Consider the following 11,096-nt stretch of genomic DNA (forward strand, 5'->3'; position numbering starts at 1 on the left):
TTCACCACCCATTTATCCCTCCGCCTTTCAACCAGCACCACATGTGATTATCGGCCAGGCTGGCACAATTAACTAACTCAGCACCCAACAACAAAAGTAGGGAAGTTAATAGGTTCACTCAGGTCAGGATCAGTAAACACTAAGGATATAGTTAATCGGTCCGCAGTACCACCTGTCCTCAGCCAGCAGCCAAGTCTCCCTCCAGTCCTCTGCCTTCATGGCTACGAAGCTGCCTGTCACTCTGTTTTACAGTTCCACAATCGTGGCCTGCTCCTTTATTCTGTCTCATGATTTTCTTGCCTTGGTTTCTGGTTTCACCCAGGTCCTTTACCCCGTTCCACAGCCTCTGTTCTTGGCCTCCATCACTTCAGTCAGAGATCTGGAGCGTGCTCTTCTAATGGTTCTGAGATTTCTTCCCCTGTTCCTGCTTCTGAGACAGCTTTATATAGAAGTGTGGTTCGGATCTTTCAACAGATCATACCTTCAAGGAAAACAAACCGTAGTGACTTAAATCACACCCTGCAATAGGATGGCTTTTAAAAATCAACCCTACTTTCATCCTGTAACACAGAACAACCTCCAAAATGGGATTACAGCCAAAGGCATAGAGTTCAGAAATAGAATATATATCATAAGGACTTATGGCTAGAAACCAAACTCACTGCTTTTGAGTCAGCTCTGACCGTGGTGGCCCTGTAGGTCAGGGCAGGATTGCCCTTGTGCATTACTGAGACTGTAATTCTCAGTAGAAAGCCCCATCTTTCCCTGAAGAGCTCCTAGTGGTTTTGAACTGCTAAATTTTCATTTGGCGGCAGAATTTCTAAATTGCACCACAATGGCTAGAAAGGTCATATTAATTGACTATATCTCAGCCTTGTAATTGATTGCAATCTGAAACATGGTCCATTAGGTATGATTTATACTTTTAATTATATAGCTTTAGTAATATGTATTTCTTCTGCAAAGATAGTTAATAGTAAACACATTTACTTTGAAGAAATTTAGATTCCCTATAAATAGCACTTCCATGGGATTTCATCACGTCTGCTTCTGTAATGCTAATTAGCAGACCAAATCATTGTATGTGTTGAAAACTATAATAAACAACTTGTTTAATATTCTTTGTCACAAATAAAGCAATGCAAAGAAGTTATAAAAAGCTATTTAAAATCTCATTAAAATGCTGCCATCAAAAAAGCCAAGTTTTGGAAAACCACATTATAAATATCTTTGAAATATAGCATTTCTTTAATTTTCTATTATGATTACTATGATCTTTATCACAGACATATCTGGACATTGCAGGGATTTTTTTCTCATGAGATAATTTTAGTGCATCAGGAAGTCAGATTTATATAGCATGATTTGTTGCGGTATCATTAAAAAAAATTCCTACTCCTTAGCCATTTCTCTAGCAGCGCCTTTTATTCCCATTCCACCGCCATTGTATTTAGTCAGTGATTCACCTGGGGAAAGATTGGGAAGGAATGTAACACATGCGCACATCCAGCTTGAACCGTTAGGTCTGAGTGTGTGCATTACTTCGTCCTCTTTTGTGCATCTGTACAGAACCATGAGAACAACTGAACCCAGAGAGGGATGTTCTGTCAACCAGATCTTGGACTGCGGATATATGGGGTGCACACTTGAAAAAACTATAGTTTGCATGTAAGCCTCACTCAGTGCAGTAGAGTCTAGCAGAAGCTAGGAGGCGAGGCTCACTGAGCCATTTTTCTCTCTGCTCTTCCATTAACCCCACATGTGTTTATCAGCCAGGTTGGCACAATAAACTTTATCTCAGAATGTAATGCCATTCCTCTTGATTGTGTCGTTCCAGCTTAGTAAACTACATGATTTTCTAATTCACAATGGCAATGTAAGTCTAGTTTAGCTCCCTAATGCCTTGGATATTGATCTTTATGCATTTCATTTAATCTTTGATGACTTCCAATTTTCCTGGATTTATACTTTGCACTTCCCAAGTTCCAATTATCTGCAGATTTTTACAGTTTGTTTTTCTCATCCCAAATTGTCCCAACTCAACAAATGAAAATTAGCACCACGATTGACTCTACTTTGAGAAAGCAGCTCCTCATCAGTCACCTTTTGAGTGCCTTCTGAACTCAGGGACCCCTTCTCTGGGATTACCTCTGACAATGCTCTGCTTCAACTTGGTAGGCCTTCAGTATGTGACAAGATTTCAAGTTCTGCATAAGGTTTTCAGTCCATACTTCCCCCCTGTATAGTGGGCCCCCTGTATAGTCTTTTAACTGTCACACAATGATTGAGTGGGTCTTAGCAAATAAGGTGCATGTGGTCTACCAATGGGAATGGACAGCTATCTTTTGAATCAAAAAGTGCCAATCTACTTTGTAAGGGTGGTGTTGGCAAACAAGGTGTATGAAACCCTGAAGAGAGGCTTAGTCAGTTTTACAAAACCATTAGGTTTAAACTGAGTCATCCCTGGGGGTAGGCAGGAGGATTCATTAACATACAAAAAGAGTTTCTTTTTTGTTATTCTTGGCTTAATCTTTTATTTTTTATTGTTGATCATTTATTGGGGGCTTTTCTTACAGATATTATAACAATCTAAAAATCAATTATATCAAATGCATTTGTTCAGATGCTACCATCATCATCTTCAAAACATTTTACTTCAACATTTTACTTTAATATCAGCTCCTCTTTATTCCCTCCCTCTCCCACCCTCCCACCCTCATGAACCCTTAATAAATTATATATATATTTCTATATCTTGCACTCTCTAATGTAAGAGTTTCAGTAGAATCCCATCCTTTGTTCTCAAGGTCCCTGTGCTGAAACGTCTTGTTCCCAAAACAGAGAAAGAGAGCTATAACATGGAGGATGGTACGAAAAGCAGCAACAGAGAAATAATGGCATCAAAACCAGGAAACTGGTGCAAGTCAGTGCTGTGGGTTTCTAGGCCCACTATGCAAGTGGATATACTACCGTGGATAAGCCCACCGACCCTTGGAACAATACACCTAAAATACTGCAGGCTGGAAGCGTCATACTGTGGTGTCTCTGAAGATTTATTTGCAGAACTAAAATAGTTTTTTACATGCTGCCTATCAAAAAGGAAAAAGAAAAAAAAAGTCTGCATAAAACATTGGATTAAAATGTCAAACCTGCTTCTATAGAGTACAGCTTTTATTTTATTTGGAATTCCAATCAATGCCCATGGAAGCAGCAGTCAAGAAATCCAATGACATATTTCACGGACAAATTTACTACTGAAGGTCTCAAAAAATGTTAAAGAAAAGCAAATATTTCACTTTGAACATTAAGGTTTGTCTGACTCACACAATGGTCTTTTCAAAAGCCTCATAAAAGGGCTGTTATGGTATGTGGGGTAAGTATTGGACTGCTAACTTCAAGGTAAGTTGTTCAAACCCAACATCCGATCCATGAAAGAAAGATGAGACACTCTGTTCCTATAAAGATTTTCATCCCTAGGAACTCTAATTAGGGTAACTAAGAGTTGGAAGCAACTCTATTGCAATGGGCTTAAGGTTTGGATATGCATGCAAAAACTGGAGAATAAATAAGGAAGATTGAAGAAGACTTAATGTACTTGAATTGTTGTTTATCAAATATTAATTAATAACCATAGTGTTCCAGAAGAATCAACAAGCCTATCTTGAGAGAATTATATTCTAAATGCTTCTCAGACATGAGGTTTGAGAGAATTGATCTAAGGGCATGTTCTCAGGAGAGACCAGTCCCTGGAGCAAGACATCATACTTGGTGAAGTAGAGAGTAAACAAAAATGAGGAACACCCCCAATCCAATGGATAGGCACAGGAAATGCAATAATATGCTCAAACATTGCAATGATTGTGCAGATGGAGGCTGGGTGGTTTTTCCTTCTGTTGTAGGCCCACAATGCTTAAGAACCAACTCAGGGACACCTGACAGTAACACAGTCAGGCCAGATGGACTGTTTTGAAGGCCATATAATTTAGAGAGATTGAACTTGAAGGACTGCTAGTTTCTCACAACTCTCTCTCTCACGGATGTGAGTTGCACTGAGCCATTTGTAGTGCTTTATAATTTAACTGTTTATTTCTTGTATTATATGTTTATCTGTATATGATTTAACAGTTCATTTCTTGTTATATGTCTAATTATCTTTATAATAAATGTATTAAATTATCAGCAATTTGGTTTTATCTCTCTAGAGAACCCTGTCGAACACATTTTGGTTTCAATCTAGAGGCATCACAGAAGACAACGCTGGTGATCCATCTCTGAAAGGTTACAGATTAGAAAACCCCACGAAGCAGCTCTAGGCTACACACATATGGTACCCAAGGGCAGAATCGATTTATCATAAGTGAAATTTATTTCTGAAGTGTAATTTATTTCTGACAGTAAGTAAATGTAATTAAATAGCACCTAACAACAACAATATAGAAGGGTTTTCTCAGTTTGATTATGAGTGAGTATAAAGTTTTATTATATTGATATTCTGCATCCTTTGATACAAGGAGCTCTTGTGGTAATGTTGGGTAAGTATTGGACTGCTAACCATGAGGCCAGCAATTCAAAGAGCCACAGAAGAAAGATGAGGCTTTCTGATACTGTAAATATTTGCAGCCTCATATAGGGTTGCTATGAATCAGAGTTGACTTGGTGGCAGTTTGGTTTGGTTTGGGGTAGTTATCCTTTGGTACAGAATCCTGGTGATGCTATGCTCCCCTAAAAATTTAGTCTTAGAAACTGTATGCATGGTCAATATGCACTGGAATTAGCCCAATTATAGTGCTTAACCTATATAGGTATAATTCATATAATCCCTCTAGATGAAGAAACCCTGATAGTCAAATGATTAAGTGCTCAGATACCAACTGAAAAGCTGTTTTGTTTATGCTTAATTTAGTTATTCCTTTTTACTCTTTTATTATATAACAATGTGGTTTAATTAACACTTTTTAAAATTTATTATTTAAAGTGCATTATTAATATACCACAATCTTGTGAGTTTATTATTTTCAATAGTCATTTCAAAAAGAAAAATGCTACCTTATTGAATAGTTATTATTGTTTATTTCAAATATTCACTGAGTTTCTACTTTTAATTGGTTCTCACATAGTCATCATATGTGAATTATATATTTCAGTTTTGTGGAAATTTCAGTATATAATTTGTTTTTAAATATAGATTTTTAAAGTTTTAAATTTCCTTTCAAGTTCCTTTTTTCAAGTAAATGCATCCATTTTAAAGACTCCTTGTAACTTTTTTTACTCATTAGTTGTTTACAATTGTCTTCATACATTACAAAAGATTTATGTGCATATAAAATCAGAATCACACCCACTGTCATCTCAGTCCAATGCTGATCCAACAGGGCCACAGAACCCCTTTATGGGAATGTACTCTCATATATATCGCTTGCACATATATAAGAAACCACAAAATGGTTTTTATTGTATTTGAAACATTGTTTGTTTAAAATACATGTATATGCTGTTGTTATTATTAGGCTTCAAAAATTTTTATGATTCATAGAAAGGCACCAAGTCCTAAATCAACCTTCTAATTGTTCCTCCCTTGGGCAAGACAAGTAGAGAATGTCCACAGGAAGCAAACGGCAGGGTGGGTCACCAATAGTCAGCAGCTTGGGAGCTTAGCAAAGCAGGCCCAGATGTAGTTAAAAACCAAGTTGTAGAACTCACACTTTCTCATTTTAAAAATTACTACAAAACGGCAGTAATTGAAACAGTATTCAATGACATAAGAACAGAACCAAAGATCTTCAGAATGGAATTGTCAATTTAGAATAATCTCTAAAACTTTTAGACAATTGATTTTCAACAAAAGTTCAATCCTTTGAACAGCTGGATATCCCATTCAAGTGGATAAATCTAACACCTACATTACACCCTATAAATAGTTAACTCAAAGTAGATTCTGGGTATAAACAAAAACTAAGAGTATAACATTTACTGAAGATCATATAAGAGTAAAATCTTCAAGGTTTTGGTTAGGAAATGTTTTTTAGGTAAGAAAACAAAAGCATAAATAGCTCAAGAAGAAATGAATAAATGGGCTACAACAAAATGAAAAACCTTTGTTCTTCAAGTAATAACAATAAAATTAAAATTCAACTCACAGAATGAAAGAAAATATTGTCAAGTCATATGAACATATGAAGGGGTGACTCCCTAAAAAAAATCCAGAATTTTTCTCAAGCTATGTATTTTTAAAAAAATTAACAAAACATCCTTATCACCTTCAAAATACTTTCCATTTACACTTAATATGTTTGTCAAATCTGTGATTCCATTCTTGGAAGCATTTTTCAAACCCATCTGTTTGGATCGTTGACAGCACCTCCCTCCTTTTTTCCTTCACCTCTTCTATGTCTTCAAATCGCTGTCCTTTCATGTCTCTCTTCAATCGAGGACACAAAAGGAAGTTGCAGGGAGGGAGGTCAGGTGAATGAGGTGCAGAGGACAAGAGAGGCATGCTCATTTTTGCAAAAAATGTGTGCACCTGGATGGCTGAATGAGCAGGTGCAGTGTCATGGAGGCAAAACCAGTTCGCTGTCTGACACAAATCAGGCCTTTTTGTCACACACTATGTAATCTCTTCAAAAACCTCTAAATAGAAAGCTTGATTAACAATGTGACCTGGTGGAATCAACTTCAATTGCACTGTGCTCCCACATCAAAAAAAACAAACAAATGAGCATCATCTTGATCTTTGATTTCATTTGATGAGCTTTTTAGCTAAAACAAGTTTAAAATGTGTCAAAAAGGAAATCAAGTGATAAGATATTCCATTTTTGACCTGTGTCTGCCATAATTGACAATGCTATCTATCTGATAACAGGGCTATTCACTTCACTCAATTATGATCAGAGGGGATCACCAGCAACAATCTAGGCAAGGACCCTGCAAATGGTGATTTTTTTTTTTAATGCAGCATCTGTGCATTTTTTTCAACACCTGAATTCTGTGACCTATGGTTTAAAATCTCAACCATCAGCACTTAGCAGCCACCAACTTCTCCCAGTAATTCCCTCAAGCACTTCACAGTAGAATGCCCCTTATCTTCAATGAATTTCCCAGACCATCTAGAGGAGAAACTTCTAGCAAATTCTACTCTTAGGGCCTCACAGAAACATCTCTGCCTTTCAGTGAGTCACAATAATCCATCTTCTCACATTATGAGGCAAACTAACCAAAGTAATTCCATTTCATTAGCTGCTAGAAACTAACCAAAGTAATTCCATTTCATTAGCTGCTAGATGACCTGCTTGCTCGGCCCTTCCCTTCTCAGAAAGCCCCACTGGCAGATGCTCCCAGAATGTACCCTTCATCCCCGGAGCCAGGTTGTTATATTTAATGTTGCTATTCTTTAATATTCTTCTCTTTTTTCCTGCTTATTGAACTTTAATGACATCAGAACAGAAGGTGGTGTTCTTCCAGCCCCCTCCCCCCACCCTTGCCTTGGGTTCAGCAAAGGTGAGGACCTGCCCTCCCACCTGAGAGGGCGGCACTGCAGCATGAGGGAGAGGCGGTGATGCCAGGCTAGAGATGGGGCAGGAAAGGAGACTTGCACCCTCTTCTTGGCTCATTCTCTCTTCCCTGGGACCTGGTGCTGCCCCCAGACCCTGGGCAGGGCTGGCAGGCAGGCTCATGCAACAGTGAAGGGTGGGGGCGGGGTTGGCACGGACACCCTGCCATTGCCCCAGGGAGGGCAAGAGGGCTACAGGAAGGAGACCATGCGTGGCCATGCGGGTCCACACGAAGAGTCTGCGGTGTACATACAGTTGGCGAGGGCACCCTCCACCGAGGCCAGGCCCGGGACCAGAGGGGGAGGTTTGGTGGCGCGGGCATGCCAGGGGCAGGGTCCCGGTGGGCGGCAGCGTGGCTACTCCTTGGCGCAGCTGATGATGGCGAGGATGTACAGGAAGATATTGATGACGTCCGTGCACAGGTTCAGCACAGCGAACACGTACTCCTCGGGGCTCAGGGACAGCTGCTTGTTGCCCAGCAGCGGCTGGTTGTCCACTGCCAGGAAGGAGGTGAAGAGCAGGGCGCCCAGAGAGGTGTACACAATCTCCAGAATGCGGTTGCGGATGAAGATGCAGGGCATGGCGAAGATGAGCAGTACCACCACGCTCACGAGCAGCACCCCCATGCACGACGTGAAGTCGCGGCAGGTCTGCATGGAGAAGATGACCACTGTGTAGCAGACGACGGTGGTGATGCCCACGGCCATCATCATGGCCTCTGTGTTGTAGAAGCTGGCGATCATGCCCACCATGTAGGACAGGCTGACAGTCAGAATGGGCAGTGCAATGAGGTTCCACGGGTGCTTGCGTCGGAAGTCTCCACAACAGCTGAGGACGATGAGGGAGACAAAGAAGACGGCGTAGGACACATAGTAGGTCCAGACGTTTGCCCGGACAAAGTCCTTCACACCCCCGAGAAAGGTGCACACAGCCACGGAGGACAAGGTGACCGAGAGCTGCAGGGTTAGGACCAGGAACACCTTTCGGATGAAGGCTGTCGTATGCTCTTGTCCCAGTTGGTGGCAGGGAAGTCCTGGTTGTCATAGTAGGACGGTGGCGCTTCCTCATGGTCGTTCCATGCAGAGGAGAGCCTGGGTCCTGTGGCTCGAAGACCTGAGGTTGTCCATAGGGGTTGGGGGGAAGGGACTCTGGGGGTATGGCTGTTCCGGGTAACCTCCTTGGGGATATGGCCCCTGTGGGTAGTCCCCTTGGGGACATGACCCCTGTGGGTACGAAGCAGGGCCTTGAGGGTAGGGGGCAGGCACTTGGGGGTACCCTGGCTGCCCATAGGGTGTGGGCTGGAAGGAGCTCTGAGGGTATGGCCCCCCGGGATAGGAAGGCTGTCCATAGGGTGGCAATGGGGACTGGGGTCCCCCAGGTATCCAGGGTTGGGCGGTGCATAGTTGTCCCCGGACACCAGGAAACTCTTTTCGTGGGACACGGCCTCTGCTCCTGTAGCCTCCCCCTGCTCCTGGGTGCCACTGGCTGGTGCGCTCCGGGGCTGCAGGCCGCCGGACAGTCGGTGGCCGCTCTGCCGGCACCGCTCCGTGGACGGCTGGGCTGGGCTGGGCCTGCACCTGCCGCTAAGAGACGCAGGACCCTTGCCTATATTGTTCTCTTTTGATATTGTAATCAGTCCATTAATTGTACTGTTCTTGCTTTTGTCACTCTTGCTTGTTTAACTAAAAGGTCCTTGATAATGAGCCAAATGACTTTTGTGCTTTTCACCTTTATAAGCTTGCTAGTTGTTTTACTCAGGAGTGTGGCATGAGAAAAGTCTTTAGTTTCCCTGCAGTCGGCATGCCTTAATAAAGACTCTTCTAAAATTTCAAGACATTATAGTGGCTGTTGTTTATTTGAACCCACGCAGAATATCATGCTCTCCATCTGAAGAAGTGGTCTCATCCTTGGCCATTCTAAGGCCTAGAGATAGAGGGATATTTACTTCAACTTCTCTTATATCTAGTAGATTTTGTTTACTTTCTATTGTAATCCATTATTACTTCAATGGATTATTTGTAATCCATTGTTACAAATAATGTAATCCATTATTACATTATTTACCTGTGATAAATAACAATTCTCTATATTAAAATTTATCTATTCAACTTACTGTTTCTGTGGTGGAATAACATTTCTTAATTTGGTGCTTTGCCCCATGTTTTTAATGCCTACCAAATGATTGGGTGGGGCTATGCAAATAATACATGTATAACAGTAATAGAATTAGTCTTTACTACCACTCCCATGGCTATATGGTTGAGCCATCTTTGAAATGTGAGAGAGAGAGAGAGAATGCCCAGGACCATCAGAAGAGCACATTCCAGATCTCTGTCTAAAGTGGTGGAGGCTAAGACCCTGGAGAGAATGTCACAGAAACTATTGGACAGAGCAAGAGGGGAAGCACCAAGATTATGGGACTATGAGACATAAATACAGGCAGGCTTCCTGGTCTAGAATGGTAGAGGCCAAGGGACCATGTGGTTACTTGGTTGCTGGCTAAAGAGAAGTGTTGCTATGAACTCAGGACCATATTCTTACTGGTTACTGATCCTGACTCGTGGCAACTTATTAACTTCCATAATAAACAACCATATTTTGAGTATTGTTATTGAGTTTTTTGTAACACTGCAATGGATTTTAGAAGCCAGCATAGAAGTAGAGTGCCTTGGGAGGAATGGTTGTGTCCTGGTAGGTAAAAAAGGCAGAGATGCATGTCTGAACCCATCTCTTGGCAATGGAGAAGCCAGAGGAGATAAGATATGGTAGTTTTGTTTACTGTCACGAATAAACTGTTCCTGTATCTAGCCCCAACCCACTCTCAATGGAGATCAGCAAATATTAGTTGGTTAAGTAGATATGTAAATGGAGAATGTGAACTACTTTTGTAAGCTACAGTTTATGATACGGAGCTGTTGAAAACCAAACCAAACCAACAAACACATGGGCTTCCATAAAGCTGGATCAGAAATGGTTGGGTAAATCCAATATGTAGATTAGTTTAGTAGCTCTGTCTGAGCAAAACCAGAGAAGGCAGAGGCTGACAACATCATTCCTACATAATTCTGTTAGCCAGATTTGGCAACAATCTCAGTTAATTTGCGTTCAAAACTACAACCACTTGAAAACCTGGCATAAAAAGTGCTACCTCGGGAAGGGTCATATTTATTTCTGGAACAGAACCACTATTGCAATGCAGGCACTGAATCCAATCCAGAAAAAAAAAGCTTCGTTAACTACACCCAACAAATTATATTTGAATAAGCTTTATTGATCTGTCTTTCTTTTTTTTATTTCTGTGCTCTTTGAAGTGTAATCACCACTACTGTTTTGATTTTTTTATAGTCTAGCTGGTTGGCTTTAACCACAGAGCAGATTTCTGGATATCTTGATGCCTCTGGGTATTTCCCAAAGAATTGAACATGTTTGAATACTTGTTGGCCTCAGGCTCATCAAGAGAGAAATATCTCTAACCGCCCACTGAGCTAAAGTAATGCTATTCCGTGTCATTTTGAAGCATACTACAATTTGATAGCTCTGCCTCTATCT

At 41.1% G+C, this 11,096-nt stretch overlaps 1 pseudogene; it reads right to left on the minus strand.

Annotated features, from left to right (window-relative positions):
* Window positions 1-7,903: 7,903 nt before the first annotated feature.
* Window positions 7,904-9,707, minus strand: LOC101660738 (annotated as a pseudogene).
* Between the last annotated feature and the right edge of the window lie 1,389 nt (window positions 9,708-11,096).

Source organism: Echinops telfairi, unplaced genomic scaffold (genome assembly GCF_000313985.2).
Source record: "Echinops telfairi isolate 266 unplaced genomic scaffold, ASM31398v2 ScPeMD7_18;HRSCAF=68, whole genome shotgun sequence".
Lineage (NCBI taxonomy): Eukaryota > Metazoa > Chordata > Mammalia > Afrosoricida > Tenrecidae > Echinops > Echinops telfairi.